At 44.8% G+C, this 25,250-nt stretch overlaps 2 protein-coding genes across 5 annotated transcripts in view; one reads left to right on the top strand and one right to left on the bottom strand.

Annotated features, from left to right (window-relative positions):
* Positions 1 to 25,250, top strand: part of LOC114666379 (neuronal PAS domain-containing protein 3) — a 764,183-nt gene that overhangs the window by 450,626 nt on the left and 288,307 nt on the right. The window lies entirely within an intron of this gene.
* The window catches only part of egln3 (egl-9 family hypoxia-inducible factor 3), a 526,600-nt gene continuing 505,983 nt past the window's right edge, over positions 4,634 to 25,250 (bottom strand). The window contains exon 6 of the transcript XR_007933677.1: positions 4,634 to 4,647. The gene's annotated coding sequence lies outside the window, so the exon portion shown is untranslated. The remainder of the gene's footprint in view (positions 4,648 to 25,250) is intronic.

Below are 25,250 nucleotides of genomic sequence, written 5' to 3'. Positions count from 1 at the left end.
GTAACTTTGGCACAGTTTTATTGTGTCATAACTGAAATCTCTGATTGCGTTTTACTACAGCACACGATTTTTGTGTATCGCGTTTGAATTCGTGCCCACGGATTTCGTGTTGTAACCAAAAGCAAAGCAGATGTATTGCATTTTTGCTTTGTGTGTTCTCCGTGTGTGTTGCGTTTTTGTAGGATCAGAAAGCTGGGGGGGTCCCCACTGTCGAAGACTTGGCAAACATCGGGGGCTAGAAGCCTAAGTGCATATTTGGGCTGTCACTGATGAGGGGCTGGAAGCCCCCTTGTAATGATCCCACTGTGCATTCCAATTTAATTAGCCGAAGCTGCATGTAATGAAGGACCAATCAGCATCAAGAGTAGGGGCAGGGGGGCGTCGACAGTTGGGCTAATGCTGTGTTCTCGTGCTCTCAGACAGACGATAAATCTGAGTTGCCAAGTCGGGAATACCACAAGAACGCTCGACAAACTCGGAATTAAACAATTTAGACAAACAAAGCTCTCCAGATTAACCGAGTCCTGTCATGACACTGACCTTCCAGCTTCGTCAGTTGTTTAAAATAATAAAATAAAACACAAAACTCTGCCAGCCTGAAATGCCATTTTTTTGGTTGAAAGTGATGCACATTCAGCTCGTGTTTGTTTTGCTTTTTATTTCCATGTCATTTAATGTCATTTATCTTGAATTGTCTTTTATGGAAGACCAAGTAGCAAATTAACGGCAATGCCATATTTTGTCTTTTGTATAACCCAAGGAGAACACACTGATGTGGGAAGGTGAAAGGTCACGACTCAGTCCAAGAGCAGGTGAGGGCAGCGTGAGAGGCGCTCCACTTGTAAACAGGTTTGTGTTCTGGTGCACTGCCTGCAGTTCATACGTTGCCCCTCACTGTGCCGCACGATTTTCACGTCGGTATAGAATGTAATTCAGAAGTGTGTCACATTTTAATTCATGTCCGTAGACCACAAGTCAATAACTAAAGGAAAAGAAAACTTCATGCCTTTGACAAAGTGGCTTCACCAAGTGCGTCGCATTTCAGTTCACTCACACGTGTGAGTGAAGCCGGAACAGCATGTGATCAAAATGACCAATCAGCATCAAGAGGAGGGGCGAGGGCCACTTCTGTACACTTCTGAGTTCCGGCAGTGAACATAACATTCATCCATGTGAAGTGATTAACCGAAACAGTGAAGGAAAAGTGGACTGTCATGTCAAGCTGTCTAAATGGCGTGCTACGCTCGCCTTCTGTCATGTTGTTTCATTCTTTGTCTCACAGTCCTGACCGATACGTCATGAAGCCTCACAATCCCCATCTGCAGGTATTTACAAACCATATTTAGGAGGAATATCAGTCTCCAGAATCGTCTTCAGTGTATTCAGAGGACGTTACTGTGCCAGCTGGACGGTCTTGTCCTGTTGCTGCTTCTGTCACACTGGCTCTTTCCAGCCACCAGCCGACAATGGCAGAGAAAGAAATCTCCAGCTTCCACCTGTTTGATGAAATGGCCGATCCTCTTGCCTGATCAACTCCCTCAGAATTGAAACGCCTCTTAACCCTAAATGTTGACACCACTTTACCCCACTTTTTGATGCCGATTGGTCACGTGACACCATTACTACGTGCTCTCAAATTGAAATGCAGTCCACTTGGAGCAGCCTATACGTGAAGTGCATTACGTTTGTTTTTGCTTTTACTTATGACGCGCAGTCTATGGACATGAATTCGCATTGGCGTCTCATTTTATCCTGACACGAGAATTGTGTGCCGCTAACCTCTGCGCCGCAATGCTGCCCGTAACAATCACATCCTCATCAAATTCTTTGGTGGTTTTGATTCCTAGCACTGGAAAAGTCAAATGTCATCTAATGTGACATGGCATTAAGGCACTGTGCCCTCTGCATATCCTTAAGCCTGGTTTATACTTGCCTTGTGAAACTGGCACACAGACGACACTGCCAGAGCGCATGTGGTGAGCAACCAAAACACGTTTCTGCCTGTTGCGGCCCATTCAGTCGTCACTTTGATATTCCCCTAGTCGATAAGTGACAGTGTTTGGTTAATGTTGCATAGCTAATAATGTCACAGCAGAGGATGTGAGCCTCTGCACCTCCAATTACTGACTTTACACTCTGTGGGCGCCCATCGTAGTCCACTGCGCCTACTTGGAGCTCCAGGGTGGAGGCTCCGGGCTGCAGAGACTTGCATTTGAAAATACCGCGCATACCAGCCACACGCTGGGAGGTCTGACATCATTTTCTCCAAGTGGCACTCATGCCCAGCCCTGATGTGCCAAGTGTAAACTAGGCTTTAGTGGGTGGTCTGCCCACTGTTTCATGAAGCCTATGAAACATTAAGGGTCTGACTCTTGTCCTGGCACGTCTGACTCAGCAGGTAGACCTCTCCACTATAAGCCGTCTTATCAGTGTCTGCAGATTTAGTGATGACGTTGGCATTGTGTCTGGGCACACAGTCATAGCAGGGTGGCTCAGGACCCTACACTGTTGTGCACCCATGTTCAGGATCTGTGTGGAGGAAGTGAGGCCGCCAAGTCAATCAAGTCGGAGTCTGCCAGTTACATGAGGTGGCAGTAGGTCGAGGAGATTGGTGGTCCAGCACCTGGGCTGTGAACTGTATACTGGCATAGCAGGATGGCATGCAAGGAATGTGACATTCCTTAGACTCCAGCTGCCCCTCCACCCTTTGCTGGATAAGCAGGTTAGGAAGATGGGTGGGTGGATGGACCTCATTTTTAAGATAAAATCTGTCCCAAAGCACTTGACAGCAGGGTGTCGTGACCCACTTTTTCTCACGTAAGTCTTTTTGTGGCCCAGCAGTTCCCCTTTTGTAAATCGAGCTCAGTTGTCGGAGTGGCGAGCCACCAAAACCCACTTCCATTATAAACAATAGCAACCTCGCAACCCACCGGCGGCAGCCTGCGACTGAAAAGTGGGCCACAGCCCTGCCAGTGGTTGAGGGTCACTGTTTTGGCAGGTGCCATGCAGCTTATTTCAGGGTGACATGATGCAGGCACTGATGGATGGGAGGACTCACTTGTGTCACACAAGAAACAGGACCCTCTGATTTTTGATAGTGCCTTTCACGACTATGCCATCCCATGATGCTTTAACAAGCACCACACAGCTTCTTCCACAGTAACACAATGTGGGGACCTACGGGTAAAGTGACTCTCTTGTATCACACTTTAGATTGGACCGTTTAATGTCATATAGCGCCTTTCATCATGAACATCAGATTCACAGTAGCAGCAGCAAGTGAGCAGCAGTTGATGAAATGGCTGACTTGTGTCTCACACTCACATGTCTTTTTATAGCTCCTTTCGTAACAGATGCCATCCCAGGGTGCATTGTGGCATTTTTCCCCAGTAGCACAATGCGGGCCCAAATGGATGAAATGACACACTTGAGTGATTTGATTGTATATAGTGCCTTTCATCATAAGCATCAGATTTACTGGACCCACCCAGCTGTTTCCTTAGCAATAAATATGGAGCACCAGTTAATGAAGTGGCCAGCAGTTAATGAATTCACTGGTGACCAGAATCTTGCGTTTTTTTTATAACAGACACCATTCCAATGGGCACCAAGGGGTGCTATGACTCACTTATATCGTGCGTTAAATTGAACTGTTTGATTTTATATAGCGCCTTTCATCACAAACCTCACATTCACCAGATCCATAGCAAGAACACAATGTGAGTGCCAGTCAGTGACAGGACTGACTGGCATTGTTTTATATGACAGACGCCATCCCAAGGTGAATTAGTAACCCGACGCTGGCACATCAGTCGTAAACTGACTGAACTAAAAGCCTTGCGATTTGTGGCCGTTGATCCCAAAGCTGCTATTCTGCCTACTACACCCATCTCCCCACGAAAGGTGCTATATATCGTCACTCCCCTGCGCTCCCTGAATTTCCCGTGCCGAGCAGCCCCGCTAATCGAGGCTCTCCGCCTGCCTGATGGAGGCTCCCTCCTGTCTAAATGGTAGCCCCCAATGTGGCGCCGTGATCTATGGCACCGCTGGCGCTTTAGCGCCCTCCGGGGAGTTTCTGTGCCCGCCACGGGGTCAGGAGTTAACGACTTGGATTTGGATGTGGCTCAGACGGAAAGCCAGTTTGAACGTTCCGAACGTAGACTCAATAGCCCCACTAACCGGGTGCCCTCCTTCTTCTCATTGCTGTTCCCCCCATTTTCTCTTGCCAGCAGCCCGCCGATTCATTAGCGATGGGAGCCTGGAAATCAGAGCGGATTATTTATGCAGTCAATGGCGAGGCTTGTCTGCATTCCTAATTGTTTGATTTTAGAGGCCTGTCTTTAAACAAACATTGTCTATGGTAATGCGATGCCCTGATGGATGGGAAAGGTTTTGCCGGTGAATATCATTTGGATAATTAAAAATGACAGATGAAATCGCCCGCTGCCTTGACCCTCACTTTGTTCCCTGAGTAATGCCGACGAGATGCTGATTGCTGTCAATCAAAACTCATTGGAGGGTTGGAAATTCTGCCAGCCCTGAACTCTGACCCCTGGTGTTGATCTGAAATAGATAACAACCTTGAGATACCGCCGGAATTTAAAGAGCCTCCCGACCGCGGGGGCGCCGTCCCAAAAGAGATCCCGTCTTGCTTTTTTGCCCTTTTTTTGTTTTCATTTTCTTTTCTCTTTTTTTTTTTTTTATTTGCCTGTCATCTAATGTCGTTGAATTTACCGATCTGGGATTCTTCGGAGCAGTTTGAGAGTGGCGTTCATTGTGCAGTCTCATCAGTTTACGGGGACGCACACGCGAGCACACGCACACACAAGAGCAAAGAGGGACGTGAGGGCTCGATTATATTTATTTATATAGTGCCTTTCAGTGCGCTTGAGGCTGTTCTCATTGCAGGACCCCCGAGCCAAGGTGACTGGCTCCTAGGATGTGCTTGTGGGTTCAGATCACACACATTCTGACACGGTGTGACCCCGAGCAAGTCACTTCACCTGCCTTTACCGCATTTGGAAAAATAAAAGCAATGGAGCCAACTGTGTCACAGATGTTATAAGTTGCCTTGAATAATATTTCTATTTATTATAATATGAAGGCTTGAACCCACCTGCAGCCACTCGTCCATTAAATAAACACCTTGTCTAACTCTCCTCTCTGCGCTCGCTACAAAAGACGCTATATGAAATGACAGCTTACGAGGGGTTAAGGCATAGTCTGTGCACAACACCTGGGACTGGAGTCACCGTAAAAGGAGCTCTATACCGTAAAATGAAATAGTATGGACTCGATATAAAATCAAGACTTCTAGTGATTGAAGTCAATGTTGGTTTTGCACAAAGGACCCATAAAAGGCGCTATTTAAAGTAAAGACCTATTGCTTTTTGAGGATCTGGCACTATATAAAAATAACTTATAAGGGGCCTGTGATCGGAGTCACTGTGAAAGGCACTCTATACAGTAAAATGAACTATCAAAGGGCTCGATATAACATCTTAGAAGACGGTTTTAATTCTGTGCAAAGCTTTGTCTGTGGAAGGCGTTCTATAAAATGAAGACTCAACGCTTGCTAAAAATGACCCAGTGACAGACCTGCCACGATACAAAGAAACTCATTTATGCAACAAGAACGGAGTCTGCTGAAAGGCACTCTATAAAATCAGGCGAGTCGTTTTGTGATGCGAGTCACTAATTGAGGGTTACAATACAATAAAGTTTAGTTTTGTGTGGCCCAAAATCACACAAGAAGTGCCGCAATGGGGCCTGCCTTTTGACAGCCCCCCCAGCCTTGACTCTCTAAGATGATAAAAAAAAATGGAAGAAACCTTGGGAAAGGCACTTCAAAGAGAGACCCCTTTCCAGGTAGGCTGGACGTGCAGTGGGTGTCAAAAAGAAAAAGGGGGTCAATACAATCTGTTTTAAATAACGATTTTAGTGTAAATGAAAAGTCACTGCTTCTGCACCAAGGGCCTGTGAGGCAGGTCAGTATGTAAAATAAGAAGAAAATAACTCCTGGATGGTGAAAGGAGCTATATACCGAAAGGCTCAGGGTCTGTGTTTGGGAGTACTAGGAAAGGCACTATATAAAACCTTTAGACCTTAAGTGAACCAGTGCAATTTGTATTTGTAAAGTACTTTTATTACTATTCAGTTTGTTACTTTCTCTCTTCTTGTCTTTTTAACTCTTATGCCTCTCACTGAGTCGACTACACTATCTATCTATCTATCTATCTATCTATCTATCTATCTATCTATCTATCTATCTATCTACTCTATCTATCTATCTATCTATCTATCTATCTATCTATCTATCATATAGTGCCTTTTATCTGTCTATCTATCTATCTATCATATAGTGCATCTATGTATCTTATCTATCTATCTATTATATAGTACCTTTCGCATCTATCTATCTATCTATCTATCTATCTATCCTATCTATCTATCTATCTATCTATCTATCTATCTATCTATCTATCTATCTATCTATCTATCTATCTATCTATCTATCTATCTATCTATCTATCTATCTATCTATCTATCTATCTATCTATCTTCCAACCCGCTGAATCCGAACACAGGGCCACGGGGGTCTGCTGGAGCCAATCCCAGCCAACAGAGGGCACAAGGCAGGGAACCAATCCTGGGCAGGGTGCCAACCCACCGCAGGACACACACAAACACACCCACACACACACCAAGCACACACTAGGGCCAATTTAGAATCGCCCAATCCACCTAACCTGCATGTCTTTGGACTGTGGGAGGAAACCCACGCAGACACCGGGAGAACATGCAAACTCCACGCAGGGAGGACCTGGAAGGTGAACCCAGGTCCCCAGGTCTCCCAACTGCGAGGCAGCAGCGCTACCCACTGCGCCACCGTGCCGCCCTCTGTCTAAAATAAAGTTAATTGCTTTGAGCTGCAAATCACTATGAAGGGCCATATATAAAATACAGACTCCTGCACTGTGAAAGGCACTATATAAATGAAAGAATCATTGTAGTTGGGCCTGCTGTGAAATGCAGTATATCTAATCCATACGATGTTGTACGCCACTTTCTCAAAGAGCGGCGAGTGTGTGACGTAAGCAGCCATTCGACGTCCATCGGTAAAGGGTGAGAGGGCCTCCCTGCCCCGAGTCCGTGTGTAAAGCTGCGCGCTTCTGCTCAGTAGGAGTCGCTGTTTGCTTAATTGAGCGCCGTGCTCCCCTTGAAAGGCACTATATACAGTATAGATCAAGTGAAGGGTGACCTCCGCTTCAGTCTCCATTGTTGCCATTGTGTATTTTTATTATTATTTTTTTTTTTTAACATTTTTTTTCAGGACATCCTGCTGCAGCGGCTGCTCACTTGCTAATCCGTCATGGGGGGGGGTCTCATTTGGCGGACGTGTACAGCGGATAAGAACGGAGGTCTTTTCCTGGTTCTATCCTTTTTTATTGTGTGTGTGTGTGTGTGTGTGCGCGCGCGCATGCACAGGGTGGGGGGATCTGCTGTGCCTGACATGCACTAATAATAACACATGAGGACAGTCGGACAAAATGAAGACAAATGCGTCCCGTCGCGGCAGAATCCCAGCGTCTCCCGACTCGAGCGCGGTCTTTCACGCCTCGGCTTTTTCCCTGTGGTTTTGTGAAGCAGAGCCGTGGTAGGAGCTGGAGAGGCGACCACAGAGCGCTGCAGATGGAGCTTGTAAAAGATTCATGAGGCGAATAAAAAGATCTGAGGGAGCGCGAGCGGGAGCCGATGAGGAGGAGCGCCGGCCGCGTAACCGACACCAAGAACGCGCCCACCGACCACCCCCAGATCAGTGGGCACTAGCATGTCAAACGCTACGGTAAAGCTTTGGTTCATGTAGTGCCTTTCACGGGCAGCCTGCCACCCTTTAGCTAAATTGACGAGTAAAGCCCGAAGGTGCCTGTCATTTCACAGCGCCATTCGCAACAAGACGCGCGTAGCGTTGGATGTGTGAAGGACCTTCAGGTGGCGCTTTGACGGATTAAAGGGATTAAGTGACTTGTCAAGCTCCTTGGGACAGAAGTCACCTTACAGGGCGCTATGTGTAAACTTGACTTTTCTTAAGTTCGTTGTGAAGCGTTTTCCCTCCGAATTACGTTTTATACCATGAATATTAATGAATCATCCTCTAAAAATAAGTCTCATATACAAAGATTGACCAGTTGTCATCTGATGTCATCTTACTTTTAAAGGAGCCACAAAACGAGATAAAAGCAATGGGTCTCCTCCTCCTAGCGCAGAGAGGCGCCATATAACGTGACGGTGATTCATGGTTTGTGTCACACCCTGTGGTGGGACTCGCTAGAAAATGGTGGCGGTTTGGTCAAGCTGTTTATAATGGCCTTATATTTGAAAGGCGCTATATTACATGACTTTTAATCTGTCGTCATGTTAAACACTTTGGGACAGATGTCCCCATAGAAACCACTGTGTAAAGTAAAGATGAATTATTTTTTGGTCTTTATCATATGGATTGTGATAGCAGTCGATGTGAAAGATGCTGCATAACAAAGATTAACTGGTGGGCTCCTAATCAGGTGTGTTTTCTGAAAATCGTGACAGGGTTCACCGGTAAAGGGGCTATAAAGCCAGCTGAAGAGCGTGTGCTGTCAAGTGCCTTGTGATGGACTCTGCTTTTAACTGGACAATTAATTGAGTGTCCTCTTAATTTTGTGTGCTTTGTTAAACATCACGTGACAGGATTCACTGCAAAAAGGCGCTATATATATACTAGCCATCCCCCTCAGATCCGCCCACGCAGTAGTGAAACGGGACAGCAAGGAGGGCCCCACTCCTGACGTCATGCTTCCCCCTCCCCTCGGCCCGCAGCCTCTGTCTCAGATCAGCGCCAGTATATCACTCCTGCAAGTGAACTCTAATACTTAGGGCAATGAGAGAAGTCGCAGCATCACCCGGAATGTCCAAGCAAATTATAGAAAAAAGCCCAATCTAAATTAGTTAAATAGTTATCTCATGAAAAGCAGACAGACAGACAGACAGACAGACAGACAGACAGACATTGGATTTTTTATATACAGTGGTGTGAAAAACTATTTGCCCCCTTCCTGATTTCTTATTCTTTTGCATGTTTGTCACACAAAATGTTTCTGATCATCAAACACATTTAACCATTAGTCAAATATAACACAAGTAAACACAAAATGCAGTTTGTAAATGGTGGTTTTTATTATTTAGGGAGAAAAAAAAATCCAAACCTACATGGCCCTGTGTGTGAAAAAGTAATTGCCCCCTGAACCTAATAACTGGTTGGGCCCACCCTTAGCAGCAATAACTGCAATCAAGCGTTGCGATAACTTGCAATGAGTCTTTTACAGCGCTCTGGAGGAATTTTGGCCCACTCATCTTTGCAAAATTGTTGTAATTCAGCTTTATTTGAGGGTTTTCTAGCATGAACCGCCTTTTTATGGTCATGCCATAGCATCTCAATTGGATTCAGGTCAGACTTTGACTAGGCCACTCCAAAGTCTTCATTTTGTTTTTCTTCAGCCATTCAGAGGTGGATTTGCTGGTGTGTTTTGGGTCATTGTCCTGTTGCAGCACCCAAGATCGCTTCAGCTTGAGTTGACGAACAGATGGCCGGACATTCTCCTTCAGGATTTTTTGGTAGACAGTAGAATTCATGGTTCCATCTATCACAGCAAGCCTTCCAGGTCCTGAAGCAGCAAAACAAGCCCAGACCATCACACTACCACCACCATATTTTACTGTTGGTATGATGTTCTTTTTCTGAAATGCTGTGTTCCTTTTTACGCCAGATGTAACGGGACATTTGCCTTCCAAAAAGTTCAACTTTTGTCTCATCAGTCCACAAAGGTATTTTCCCAAAAGTCTTGGCAATCATTGAGATGTTTCTTAGCAAAATTGAGACGAGCCCTAATGTTCTTTTTGCTTACAGTGGTTTGCGTCTTGGAAATCTGCCATGCAGGCCGTTTTTGCCCAGTCTCTTTCTTATGGTGGAGTCGTGAACACTGACCTTAATTGAGGCAAGTGAGGCCTGCAGTTCTTTAGACGTTGTCCTGGGGTCTTTTGTGACCTCTCGGATGAGTCGTCTCTGCGCTCTTGGGGTAATTTTGGGTCGGCCGGCCACTCCTGGGAAGGTTCACCACTGTTCCATGTTTTTGCCATTTGTGGATAATGGCTCTCACTGTGGTTCGCTGGAGTCCCAAAGCTTTAGAAATGGCTTTATAACCTTTACCAGACTGATAGATCTCAATTACTTCTGTTCTCATTTGTTCCTGAATTTCTTTGGATCTTGGCATGATGTCTAGCTTTTGAGGTGCTTTTGGTCTACTTCTCTGTGTCAGGCAGCTCCTATTTAAGTGATTTCTTGATTGAAACAGGTGTGGCAGTAATCAGGCCTGGGGGTGGCTACGGAAATTGAACTCAGGTGTGATACACCACAGTTAGGTTATTTTTTAACAAGGGGGCAATTACTTTTTCACACAGGGCCATGTAGGTTTGGATTTTTTTTTCTCCCTAAATAATAAAAACCACCATTTACAAACTGCATTTTGTGTTTACTTGTGTTATATTTGACTAATGGTTAAATGTGTTTGATGATCAGAAACATTTTGTGTGACAAACATGCAAAAGAATAAGAAATCAGGAAGGGGGCAAATAGTTTTTCACACCACTGTATACAGTGATATGAAGAAGTTTGGAACCCCCTCTTAAGTCTTTGGATTTTTGTTTCTCATTGGCTGAGCTTTCAAAGTAGCAACTTCCTTTTAATATCTGACATGCCTTATGGTAACAGTAGGATTTCAACAGTGACATGAAGTTTATTGGATTAACAGAAAATATGCATCATAACAAAATTAGACAGGTGCATAACAACAGGGATATGACATCAATACTTAGTTGAGCCTCCTTTTGTCCTCTAGACGCTGTCCTCCTATAGCCTCTGATGAGTGTCTGATTCTGGATGGAGGTATGTTGACCATTCTTCATACAAAATCTCTCCGTTCAGTTCAATTTGATGAACAGCCTGCTTCAAATCATCCCATAGATTGTTGATGATATTCAAGTCAGGGGGCTGTGACGGCCATTCCAGAACATGTGTACTTCTCCCTCTGCATGAATGCCATTGTAGATTTCCAACTGTGTTTTGGGCCATTGTCTTGTTGGAATATCCAACCCCTGCGTAAACTTCAACTTTGTGACTGATGCTTGAACATTATCCTGAAGAATTTGCTGATATTGGGTTGAATTCATGCGACCTTCGACTTTAACAAGGGCCCCAGTCCCTGAACTGGCCACACAGTCCCACAGCATGATGGAACCTCCACCAAATTTGACAGTAGGTAGCAGGTGTTTTTCTTGGACTGCGGTGTTCTTCTTCCGCCATTCAAAGCGCTTTTTGTTCTGACCAAATAACTCCATTTGTGTCTCATCAGTCCAAAGCACTTTGTTCCCAAATGAATCTGGCTTGTCTAAATGAGCATCGGCATACAACAAGCGACTCTGTTTGTGGCGTGAGTGCAGAAAGGGCTTCTTTCTCATCACCCTGCCATACAGATGTTTGAATTGTAGAACGATGTACAGATACACCATCTGCAGCCAGATGTTCTTGCAGGTCTTTGGTTGTGATCTGTGGTTGTCTGTCACCATTCTCACAATCCTGCTCATATGTCACTCCTGTATTTTTCTTGGCCTGCCAGACCTGCTGGTTTAACAGTAACTGTGCCTGTGGCCTTCCATTTCCTGATTCCATTCCTTACAGTTACAGAAACTGACAGTTTAAACCTCTGAGATGGCTTTTTGTAGCCTTCCCCTAAACCAGGAGACTCAACAATCTTTGTGTTCAGATCTTTGGAGAGTTGCTTTGAGGATCCCATGCTGTCTGTCACTCTTCAGAGGAGAGTCAAAGGGAATGAAGCCCAACTTGTAATTGACCGCCTTAAATCCCTTTATATCTCCTGATTGGACACAGCTGTCTATGAAGTTCAAGGCTTAACGAGCTCATCAACCAATCAGCATTGAGCAGTGACAGGCATTCAAATCAGCACAATGACAAGGGGACCCACATTTGTGCACAGCCAGTTTTTCACATTTGATTTAATTTCAAACAACTAAATACTGCATCACTAGATATATTTGTTTGGAAAACACTGCAGTACTCAGATGTTCCTAGGAAATGAAAGACACACCACTGTTATCTTTATCATTGAAAGGAGAGTCGATTATTACACAGGCTGAGAGGGGTTCACAAACATTTTCATGTGACTGTGTGTGTGTGTGTGTGTATGTGTATGTATGTTATATATATATATATATATATATATATATATATATATATATATAAAATGTGTGTGTGAAGGTGTTGGTTTTCTTAAGCTCCTTGTGATAAGGGTTCTCACTGTACGACGTCAAAGATCAGTATATTTTGTGTTTAATAAAAGAACTTCTGTATAAAAGGCGCTATATTAAATAATTCCTAATGAAGGGTTGTTATTGTCACCTGTGTGGCTTGTTCTGCCAGTCTCCTTGTGGCGTGTTACTCTGGATGTGCCATATGCAATAAAGATTCAGCAGTCATTCTCTAATCTTGTACTAAAACTCCTTGTGACTGGCTTGATATTAAAAGGCGCTATATACAATCAAGGTCGTTGTGCGCGCCATTCAAGAATTCGACATGGCTGTTTGGGGTGTGGCAGGCTGGTGGATGACCAGACATTCTAAACAAAGTGACTACATGGAGAAGCTGGTGCATAGCAACAATTTATAATGTCCCTAAATAATTCCTAAAAAAAAATGTCACCGTCAATCGCAGAGGAAGAGTTGAGACACAATTCAGCGAGGAGCGTTTAAGCTGGAGGCATTGCCAGAGGCGACGTGAAGAGCAGAATCTTGAAGTTGCTGTCACCACAGACTCACCGGCCTCTGGGGGACACCGATAGAGAGAGACGGAGATGGAGAGGCAGCCGGCCGGCACGGAGCGCCACCACAGCAGCTGCTGAGCGAGAGATTGAGTTGATGCCGCCATGTGTGGACACGCAGCGAGCTGCAGAGGAGGACAGCGAGGAGTGCGTGTCACCCGAGGCCTTTTAGGATGACCATTTGGGACAGTCCTGTAATCCTGGAATCCCAGGGCTTAATCAGGAAAAGCCTTCATTTGTTTGTCCCATATTTGAAATTCTCACTCACGTGTGTCAGAGTGGGCTCCAGTATTAGAGCTGGCATAGGCGAAGTTGTAAACGGCTCCCTGCCACCCTCTTTGCCTTGAATGGAATTGTCACTGCCAGACCTGCACATTTAAACCCATAGACAGGATTGGGGACGCCGAGGTATGGGGCCTCTGGGGACAAAACAGTGGATTTACCATTTGAAAATGTCAGCTGATTACTTATAGAAAAATCTGTTTACAGAAGTGTTTCAAGTGAGAAGTCAAGCAGAATGACGCCCTTTTATTGGCTAACTAGAAAGATGACAATGTGCAACTTTTTGAGGCCACTTCAGGTGAGATGTAAGATTAGAGGCCTGAGCTGCCTCAAAAGTTTGCATATTGTAATCTTTATAGTTATCCAATAAAATGTGTCATTCTGCTTGACTTCTCACTACATCCCTAATGGCTAACGTGGTACAACATCCCAGTACTACTGGGCAGAAACAAATCCCACCTCCCACAAGTCCCAGCTCTCTGTGATTGGCTACAGAGCAATGGACTCCATACAATGAAAGCTGAGGTGAGTCGCTGCCAGGGGACTGGCAACAAAAGGATGTGTGGCAGTGCTTGAAGCGTGCCAACCTGTATGCGTTTGCAGTGTTGGCATTGCCAGTGACAAGCTGATGGAAATATAAAATGAAAGCTTGCTTCAGTACAATCTGTGGTGTTAACTCTGCTGAAAAGAAAAGGGTCAATATGTCAGCGGATTGGGGACAAAATCGAGTGGCGAAGTCACAGATCATAAAATGAGGATCTCCTTCATTATGTGCCAAAAGATGATGTGTCACAGCCACTGAGAGCATAAAATCTTAAACATCTCGGGCCCTCACAGTTACATCTGGCCTGATGAAGGGGCCCGAGTTTGAGTTGCCTCTAAAGCTTCCATATTGTAATCTTTTTGTGTCGTTTTGCTTAACTTGTCACTACATCCATAACGGCTAACACGGTACAACACCCCAGTACTAAAGTGTTTCAAAAAATATACACTCTTGAAGGTTGCAATTTCAGAAAGCAAGTTGGAAAAAAAATCTGTATTAGCAGGCTTTATTTAGTTATTGTCTTCAGTGTTTTGCAGAAGAAATAAACGTTTCATACGTAGTTACAGCATTATTTAAACTACAAGTGTTCGGTCTGCAGATCTGTATTTAAAGCACCAACTAAACATACATGTTATACTAATGGTGATAGTCTAGCTGTATTCTTACCAAGGTAGCTCTGTAATATATACATGTCATTTAAATAAATCGATAAGCTTAATATAATCACAAAGTTATATGATTATCTTTAATCAAGAATCTTTACCCATAATTCCTAGTTCTGTTTTCTTCCTGTATGCAAATAATGCAATAGAACGATCCAATCAAGAATCTTTACCCATGATTCCTAGTTCTGTTTTCTTCCTGTATGCAAATATTGCAATATAACTGTCCAGTCAAGAATCTTTACCCATGATTCCTAATTATTTGTCGTCCTGTATGCAAACAATACAATATAATGATCCAATCAAGAGTCTTTACCCATGATTCCTAGTTCTGTTTTCCTCCTGTATGCAGATAATGCGGTATAACTATGCAATCAATGCACAACCTCACAAAGTACAATGGAGAGCTGCTTTTGTGCCACATTTGTGAAGTTTTAACACACATTTTAATGTAAGCCCCGTTTAGGAGATGAATATAAAAAAATCAGCCTTTAGCCAAGCGTCCAAGATCCGCAGTTCTGTTGCTGTTTTGATCGTGTAATTGTATTTTGCCGTGTCTTTGTTTTCTGTGCTGCAGCATAGATTTTATTGTTAATATTATCTTGTTGCTTGTGTTATTGTTGAGTTGTCTAGGCTGTTGGATGTTAAGGCCAGACATCACTAGTATGTGAACATAATGTAAAAAATCTTAATTGTAAGGTTGTATTGAGTGTTCGTAAATCTTTTTTGTTTAAAAAATTGCTGCCCGTCAGATTTTGCCGCCCTACACTCTTAATTTAAAAATAAGGGGACCAAAGTGAATTGATTTTCAGCCCATAGCCACAGGGGAGACCATTTTTGGTTCCCAAAATAACCATCCAGGTGAAGGTTCCAGAAAGAGCGTTAATTTATTTAGGTCCATAACAGACCCCACAATGAATTGATGATAACAGTGGGTTGATGATTTTAGAAGGTCACATGAGTGCATACAATAACACATTCAGTAAATTTGGGTTTTCTTGATTTGTGAGTCTTTAGGTGGGTGGTACCTGTCAAAGGAACATCCACTTCAATGGCAGGACTCAAGGGTTCCCAGCAGAACATTGCCCAGAGCATCACACTGCCTCCGCTGGCTTGCCTTCTTCCCATAATGCATCCTGCTGCCCACTCTTCCCCAGGTAAACGACGCACACCCAACCAGCCGATCACATGATCTGGAAGAAAACACAATTTATCAGGCCAGGCCACCTTCTTCTGTTGCTCCATGGTCTAGTCCTGAGGCTCAAATGCCCATTGTAGGCACTGTCAGGGGTGGACAGGGGTCAGCACGGGCACTTTGACCAATCGGTGGCTGCAGCAAGCTGCGATGCACTGTGTGTTCTGACATCTTCCTCTTATGGCCAGCATTACGTTTTCATCAGTTTGTACTCCAGTAGCCCTTCTTTGGGATTGGACCAGGCGGGTTAGGCTACGCTCCACACAGTGAGCCTTGGACAGCCATGACCCTGCAGCCAGTTCACCAGATGTCCTTCCTCAAACCACTTTTGGTGGGCACTAACCACTGCATTCTGGGATCACACCACATGACCTGCTATCTTGCCGATGCTGTGGCCCAGTTGTCCTGTCATCACAGCTTGGCTGTAAGTCAGAGTCACTCGGGCCTTCACGCTTGTCCATTTTTCTTGCTTCCAACACATCACCTTCAAGTACTGACTGTTGACTTGCAGCCCCATACAGGTATATGCCACTTCTTGACCGGTGCCATTGGGATGGGATCATCAAATGAACGTCATGCAGTTCGCCTCTCAGTGGTGTGAATGTTGTGGCTGATTGGTGTGTACATATCATCTAAACGTCTCGCATTAAAGGCGCTATAATAAAGTCACACCAGCTATACTACAGTAATGCTAAATAAAGACCTACACTTATAATAATAATGTGATTTAGTCAGAATTCTTATTATTTTTAGTTTGTTTCAGATAAGGAAAAACAGATGTTTTAGGAGTCACAGATCGTGGCACCAAGTTGTTGCAACATGTTGCTTGATTAACACATGAAGGTAACGATGTCACCTTACTCTGGACACAGGAGAATAAAGACCCTAAGAACCCACAGTATGTTGAAATAAATAATATACTGTATTATTTAAAAAAATCATATTTCATAAACCAGACATGTAAAAGAGTTCAAAGCCTATTGAACATGCACTCTTGAGTGAATATGCTGTGCCCCATCTTTTATCGTGCATGTAAGACGATGTCACAGGTGACGGACCACAAGACTTGGCACAAACAATATGACCGACCAATGGTGGCAGTGCCAGAACACCTTAATTCAAAATGTTGACAAAGTGACCTCCCTGTCATAACACCAAATATGGATAAAAACAAGAAAAGTAAAATTGCAAAGTGTCAAAAACAAACAGACGTGAAATGATGTTTGAGGTGTTTGTTTATTTATTTGTTTGTTTGTTTGTTGGTTTTCTTCTCCTGCCAGTTAGTCCTGAAATGGTCCATGGAGCCCAGACTAAAACGTCACTTTCTGTGGAGCCACCACATTCTCAAATTGGGATTTGCTGGAAGAGTATTTGACTTTTGCAGTAGACTCCAGTTGCGGACCCCCAGAGCTCCACTCCATTGTGGAGGTGGTCTCTTTGTATCATGCGTCACAGCTGGATACACCAGGGTTAAGATTAGCGTTGACCAAAGGTTATCTGACTCAAGCCAAGTAAAGCAAGTGATGGAATCCTGCAATCCCATTGGCAGTCCAGCGGAGGTCCGCAACTGGACCCCCCTCGACTCTTGACCCACATGAGAAGGTTTTAGTGAAAAGAGCGGAGGACAGGGTAGTGGGCACAAACCCCAAATGACAGTCAAACTGCACTTCTTTTCTTTCCTTTTTATTCTCTTCTGTTCTTTTTTTATTCATTGCCGTAGAGGGAGAATTGACATTTATGAATAATTTAGAAAGGCCCATTACGACTTCTGAATTGGGAGCCTAACTCTCTGCAGCCCAAGGTGACTTGAGGCTTGGCAGCAATTCACTTGAGCAGATTAGACCCCGCAGTCTACCGTCTGAACAATAAAACTCCTGGTTAGAGCCGGAAAACCCAGGCGGCCTCGGAGTAACACCAGTGAGGCAAAAGAAAGGGACCCTTAAGAAGAGGCGCATCCTTCTTATTTTATAGCGCCATTCCTGGCAAATGAACACAAGCACTCGCATTGTGGGGGGCCATTTGTGGGACACGTACCCCATCCTGCTGAGACGGACGCCTTTTGATGCCTCCGCTCCGAGCCCAAAGCCGGCCACTAATGCAGGCAGGTGGGCAGTCAAGTGCGGGTGTCGCTCTTCTCATCTGTTCAATGTTCGAACAGGAAAAAAGGTAAAAGATGATGTCACCATAATCTGAAAATTAAAGAACGTTAAATTACGATACACTGTAGTTCAAGTTGTTTGTTATATAGTGCCTTGCAGTGAGTGCAGGCGCAGAGCACTCAGTTAAAATTACAAGTATGGATGGCACTAATTACTAAATACAGAGCTGGCACACATAGAAGTGCAGAACGTGGAGAACAAGGTGGAAACCAATTGAATATAAATGGACACCAGCAATGTCTGTCCATTAATTGGTTGATGAACGTTTTGGCCATTTGACAATGGAGGAGAAGAAAATTATAAAAGAGGAAGTCAGAGTCCTGGAGACCTTGGCCAGCTGGCCGCCTACCCGCTTGTGGTCATTCTGTAGCTGAGCTGGTGCTGGCCGTCCAGTCAGATGAGAGGATCTTTCCAATCCGAAGAGTCCGACGCTCGTTTGTTTATTTGAGACGATCTTTCCAGATGCAGACAAAGAGACAGCAGTTTGGCTGTTTAGCCGTCGTCAGATGTGCCACCAGGCCGCTGCAGAAGAAAGGAGGAAAGGGGGAGAGCAGATGTGAGAAAGCTGCCATTAGAGATGACGAGGGGAGGGAGAGTTTAAAAAGTCAGTCAGTCAGTCCTGAAGACCTGAGAATGTGTGGATCCCGGGGGCCCATGTACCATCAGGGCATTCTGGGTGAGCGCCCAGGGGTCTTTTCATCAGATGCAAACCTGACATGACCCTTGAGACTCGGTGCCCCGCCCCCACTTGGTGAAACAGTCGAATGATCAGGTGTCTGGGTGGCAAGACAAGACGTGGTCATTACTGCCATGTTCCTACACACATTTCCTTTGACAAGTGTCTTTGAAGCTCTGTCAAAGAACGCAGAGAGATTTTTCTTTTTGATTTGATATACTTTATTAATCCCCACGGGGGAAATTGTCTTTTCGCATGACCTCTGGGGGTTAGAGCACAGGGTCAGTTATCGTACGGAGCCCCTGGAGTCATTTTCAAGGGTTCAACGGAGTAGGATCCCTTCTGGCAGATCAGCGTGACCGCGATCAGGGATGTTGTAATCAGAATATAAGTTTAATGTCACTGTGCTCTGTGCAAATATTTAAAATCTGCTTCTTCTCACATGTACAGCTGAGGCCAGATTTAGCATAAGGGGGCTCAGCATTTAGAACTGCTAGGCCAAGCATAGGACAAGATAGACAAGGACAAATGGGCAACATGCACTATTTCTGTGTGTTAAGAGTCAGCATGCCTCTCTTTGCCTTGTTTGGAATGGCGTGATTTACCTAAGTAAGGGCCTGCACATGGAGAAAACAGTATAAAGCCTTGGAACATTGCCCGGCACACCTTTGAAGCAGACGGACCGATGGGAGATAACGTCATCAGATCCTGAAAATCCTTCCAGCGCAGTGATGAAAATGGCAGACTCTACACATGGGCTTGTCATTGGCTTCCTCCTCTGTAATGCCACGTAAATCGACATTAAAGAAAGTGAAGTTATTTTCTCTTATGTGACTTCTTACCGCCATATCACTATGAGAGGGATATCGCCTCGTTATAATATATCTATTCAGGTTCAGGTTACTTAAAACGCTGCAATTAAAAAGAACTTCTTCCAACTAGGGAGCTAGTGTCCACTGCTGGATAGAAATGTGACGTGTTCTACACTCGGCTTTGTGAGGTCTTTGATCTTAACGGCCCGAATGTGCCCTCTGAAATGGTCTGCCAGTCGTCTCCATGTTTCACCAGACACTCCTACAAGATATGCAGTGAATCAGATTGTTAGGATAGCCTGTTGTTTAAGGCACCAGATACGAGGGGATTGTTGGTGGCAAATAGTTACACCTCAAAGAGCCTGGTGAGGAACACGTCACTCCTCTGTAAGATAAGTTGCTGATGAGATGTTTGCTTAGGTTAGGCCATCAGTGGAAGGAGATCAAAAAAAGAAAAGTTTCATGTAGGAAGGTCAACCTGCAAAACAGGGAAAGTTTGTTTAAGGACCTGTGGGGCGAGAGATTGTGGTAGAGCGGAATGGGAGGACCAGCAGGAGGTGGGTTTCATTATTGCAGTTTCTCTTGGAGTAGATGTTACGAGGTCTGCTCCTGTCCACATCCTGAGAAGAATATCCTCGGTCACTCTGAAGACTTCATAGCAGAAGTCAGCCTCAGCACTGCAGAAATGGTGGCGTCTGAGGCGTTGTGAAGGAGCTCGAGAGTTTTTAGTATGCCAGGGTTGGAAGGGGACGTAGAGAAAGCAACTGTGTTTGTCACTTGGCTTGTCGTAGTCAGAAGTCCTGGAACTCTGATAGAAAGACTGATATTTAATATTGTTTTTTTGTATCAGTATGCTGCTGCTGGAGTATGTGAATTTCCCCTTGGGATTAATAAAGTATCTATCTATCTATCCATCCATCCATCGCAAAATTGTGGTGGAAACGTCAACCATAAACCTGCATGGATGGAGACCACCAAAATCATTTATGAGTTCCTGTAGCTGGCTACTGGAGCAAGACATGGCACCAACATAGTCGTCGATACATCTTTTATACGGGTCTGATACAAAGCCTTGGGGGCTAAGAAAAGAAATGCCCTTCCACTTGGCGGCCAGTGGTGCTGGCATAGCTAATACCCACAGTTGTTATCAAAAGAGAAAGCATTGAGGGTAAGAACCAGCTCTGCCAGTCTGATGAGGGTGTCGGTGGGAGGATCCTGGACTTGGACGTCTGTTGAATGTCCGTCTGAGGTCAATGAGATCTTCATCTTCTACGGTGAGGTGGGCTCCACGGTAAAGTTAAAGCAGGCGGCTCAACACTTCAGCTCCTTCATTGGTCCCCGAGGCCACCACACGAGTGGTCAGCCCGTCCGGTGAGGCTCTCGCTGTTATTTTTCAGCCAGGACTTCCCCTCTAGCTGGGCTTCGATTACTTTTGTTGATTATCCGCCCTGTTTTGTGTGCCTTGTTATTTGTCTTATGGGTGCTTCTCCACCAGGGACGGCCCTATAAAGCTGAGGGTGTCCCACAATGGCTGGCGGTTTGAGTTTTTGGCGAGTTGCTGTGATTTTTCTGTGCCTTGTGCTTTTTTGTGATTTTTCTGAATTTTTGAAAGTTTTTCCCAGTTCTTTGACTTTGGCTTGGATTTCATGTTGGGACTTTGTTCATGTTGGATTGCTTTTTGTTTTAGGGAACTCCATTTTGTGCTTCATTCTTGCTGAAGAGCATTTTGTTGTGAGAATAAACCTTTTACTTTATTAAGCCCCCATGTTTGCCCTCATAAGTAGCCAGGGTTTGATGGTATCGCCCCCTCTAGTGGGTTTTTTTGTGCATTGTTGGAACTGTTTTGGGATTTAACACACATGGGCACTCTCCAGTGGCGTAACGTTTGCTTCACTGGACCTTCCCATTCTGATAACTTTCTGTCTATGACATGATAGTAAAAAAACCAAAATGGTCAATCCAGCCGTGCCCATCAGCGCCACACATTACCTTTAACCGTTTCAACACCTGCTCCTGTAAGCTGGTCACTTAGTTTGCCAATGTGGTGTCTTACCTGATGATGTCATGGACCCCGGTGGAGGTCTTGGCCTTGTGGTTTCTGTGACAGTTCAATCCTGGTGAGGTGATTTATCGGTGACACGTCTGCATCAAGTCGGGGCAGGGTGGTCTTAACGCATGGGCTCGCTGGGTAGTTGCCCGGGGACCCCATGCTAATCTGTGTATGTTGTGACTTGCTGAGTGGTTGTGTAGGTAGGGACCCCAGTGTACTGCTCTGTCCAGGGGGGCCTATAATGCTGTTAAGACGGCCCTGGTCAGGGGGAGCCGGTGGTGGCATTGAGAGCTCTACAATGTCCAGATCTACCAAGTGTATGCTGGGCACTTTCCATCCAGTTAAACTTTCTGATTTTATTTATTTTTGCCCCTCAAAGATGACAGCTTTCTGTGGAGGTGCAGCACCTTACCTTGTGGGGCACACAGCCACAGCCTGCTTTTCAGATAAATGCAATATAAATGTGAATCTCATTAACATTTAGAGGTGGGATATTAAAAGCCTGCAGACCATCTTCTCACAAAATAGCCTATTAAAGTCGCCGTCTGCAGGGAAGGCCTTCATGTCCACCCACTGGCACACCATTCTGTGAGAACCTAAGAAGGCCCAGAAGCGTTCAGTCCGAGGAGCTCAAGGTGACTTTGTCTCAGTTTGACCTGCAAATGTGACATGTGGGCTCTAATCATGACTTGACCCGAGTCTCGGACTGGACACCCAGTAGCCTTGGCGTGAGGAGCCCCGGGGACACTCTGCCACGTAGCCCTGTCGACACAGAGTGCCCTCACAGCGGCACATTTGACTTTGTCTTTGAAATCCGCATTCAGGTACATCTTCTGCGTGGGCTCACCTTGATCCTTGTGTAGCACAGCCGGCCGTCATTGGCACCTTGCTAGTTTCAAAGCAGTGTCCTTTGGCTGATATGTCGACAGGCGAAGAAGGCAGGCTTCTGTAGTAAGTGGGGAAGCTGCCAAATTGTGGCACTGTGGTCACCCCGTAGAGAGTGTTACGTTCTGTTGTGGCTCTGGCCCTGCGTGTCGTGTTCAGCGACACCAAAATGGCAACAAGGGCAAACAAAAGTCACAGCTTAAGAAGTGGGCCTCACCCTAGGCAGTCTATCCCCAAACTTAAATGGCAAACTTTCTGACTCACATAAAAAAATATCTCAACATATGTCCATGAAACTCCGACTTGTACAGAGAATCTTTATATAAGGAGAGTTTATTAGCAAAACAGCAAAAAATAAATAATAACAAAATACTGTAAGACAATTTGCAAAAAGGGTTTGACAAAAAATGTTGTGTTCTTGTTTCATGTCGTTTTTGTTCACGTTTGTGCCACTTATTTATGTTAATGTTGCTTTTGACGATTATGTACATTATGTTTTGTGTCTGATCCTATCTACCAACTGCCTGTGTTATGTTTCATGTTTTTTTGTGGGCGGGGCCACTTGCCAGTCACCAGCAGGGTCTTCCCTCCGCTCTATATACTGTATCCAGAGGGTCTTCCCCAGTTCCTGGTGGTTCATTCTGAACGTGCGTATGAGTGGTGAGCTGAGCTCACTTGTGTTTTTTTGCTGTTTCTCTGCTGGAATTTTGACCCTCTTGCTCCATTTCACTGCATTTCTGGATTTCTGGATCGGGACTTTGTTTGCATTGGATTGCCTTGGTGGTTTTGGGCATTTTCTTTGCTCCTTGTGCTCCGTTATTAAAGAGCATTTTGAGAGTAAACTTTATATTTTATAAAAATTTGGTGCTTACCCTTAGTACTAGCCAGGGTTTGACACTGACATCCCCCTCTAGTGGGCATCTTTTTTTTGTAGTACATTTGGAGCTTATGGGGATTTATGTACTTTGGGACTCCTAGTTCACAATAAAAAGGAAATCCACAGCAACAATGACGAGTTGCTCAGCACACGTAATCCAAAGATGGGCAAAACTATCCAAGAAACCAAGAGAATCAAACCAAAGTAATAATACTGAGAGAGATACAACTCTACTCTAACAAAGCACATTCAACTGAATCACAAGGGACTGCATCTCCCATAAACCTTTATAGTGCTGGGGGCGGTCCTTCATCAGAGATGGACAAGTGACCCCACCTCTTGAAGAACCACCCACAAAATACACAGGACCTGGGGGAATCACATGACACAACCACAGCCACTAAACAGTAATCATACAAAGTAAAAATAACACGCAATACATAATGAAACAAATCTCTCTCTCTCTCTCTCTTTCTCTTTTTATATATATATATATATATATATATATATATATATATATATAAAATCCAACGTCTGTCTGTCTGTCCTCTTTTCACAAGAGAACTACTTCACGGATTTTGATCGGGTTTTTCTTTCTAGAATTTGCTTGAACATTCCGGTTGATTTTGCGATTTCTCTTATCGCGCTATCAGAGTTAGTTTTCAGGAGCGATATATTCACACACATCTGAGACTGTGGGCCGAGGGGAGGGGGAAACATGATGTCAGGAGTGGGGGGGCCGGGCGGGACCCTCCTCACTCCTGCGTCAGCCTCCATTCAAGTCACTCTGCCTCCCGTCACATTTTGGAGTGTACCTTGCCTCTGCTCAGCTAGCGATACCTTTCCGTTTATTGATTTGTAAAGTTTGTCCTGTTTCACTATTACACGGGTGGAGCCGCGGGGGGGGGGGGGGGGACGGCTAGTAATTAATAAACCAAACAATATTTCAAAAAGAGGATTTTGGGTTTGTTCTGTTCAAGTTTGAATTTTGTTAATCGGTCTGTTAACGTTTGTCATCTTGTAATTCTGTTACTTGTTTGATGGTGGCCTGGTGCAACCCCTCGTCACATGACGTGCCCTTAAGCCCCTGTGGACTATTTGAAGAGGTTTCAGCCTCCATTTTGAGGGAGTGGAGTCGTTTCTTTGAAGTTGTGTCTTTGCTCCCCTGTTTGACCCCACTGATCTGTCCTTCAGGGCGTCCTTTATAACGTCATGCAGCTTTAGTGGAGCCCAGCCAGTGGTCTGTGTATACCATCAAGAGGGTCCGCATGTTAGTGTTAAAAGAAAACAATTTATTGATTTTGTTTCTGCAGGATGTAATTGTGTTAATGTGACATGTGAGAGAATTACGTCAACGTAACTAGAAGAAGCTACGTAATATCCACAAACGTGATTATTTTAAGTGATGTTAACTGAAGTTGAATAAATCAAATAAACAACCCTGCTGGTTTATTTTTATGAGTGTACCTTAAGATGATGGTTTTTAATTATTGTGACTTATCATTACCTTAAAACAGTTCAAATGTCCACCCACTGCCAGGCATGCGTGCCCAAGGGTCACTTTCTGGGCTCAGCTGAGGTAAGCAGTACCACTCCGGACCACCAGGGGGGCGTGATCGCTGTACTCCTAATCTCAGAAGCACAAGGTGGTCTGTTCACAGCCGCTCTGTGGAGACCCTCCCTTACAAGTGTAATAACAAAGCGAAGACAGTGAGAGGTTTCGGGAGACCCGTAGGCAAACCCCATGCAGTAAGACGCAGGGTTAAAGTGTTGTGTCGCGTCTTTTCAGATGGGAGTCTTGAGTATGACTGCCAATGATGGCCATTCTTCCAGTTGGGAAGGTGGGTCCAGGTGGATGGACACTGGAAGAGATGTCAGCTGTGGAAATAGTCTCCTGGAGGGGGAGAAAGAGAAGGCGTCATTGGTAGAGTGCCAACCCTGGAGTGACGGAGAATTACTGTCCAAGTGCCCCCTGTGCACACACGCGTGACACATCCCACACCCTCGAGGCGGACGTCATTTCTAATGTGTGGACTCGAGCTGGTTTCGAGAGAGGCACCCTTTAATTTCAATGGTTTTGGCTTCTTGATGACCTCCATTTGTTAGCATTTCATACTCCAGGCTTGTGGTTTTTCTTCCTCAAGTGACAGTAACTGCATACTTCCTAATGTACTCCTTTCTC

The sequence above is a fragment of the Erpetoichthys calabaricus genome, chromosome 16 (assembly GCF_900747795.2).
Source record: "Erpetoichthys calabaricus chromosome 16, fErpCal1.3, whole genome shotgun sequence".
NCBI lineage: Eukaryota > Metazoa > Chordata > Cladistia > Polypteriformes > Polypteridae > Erpetoichthys > Erpetoichthys calabaricus.
Note: the sequence above shows the minus strand (reverse complement) of the source record. Positions and strands in the feature narration are given on the sequence as shown.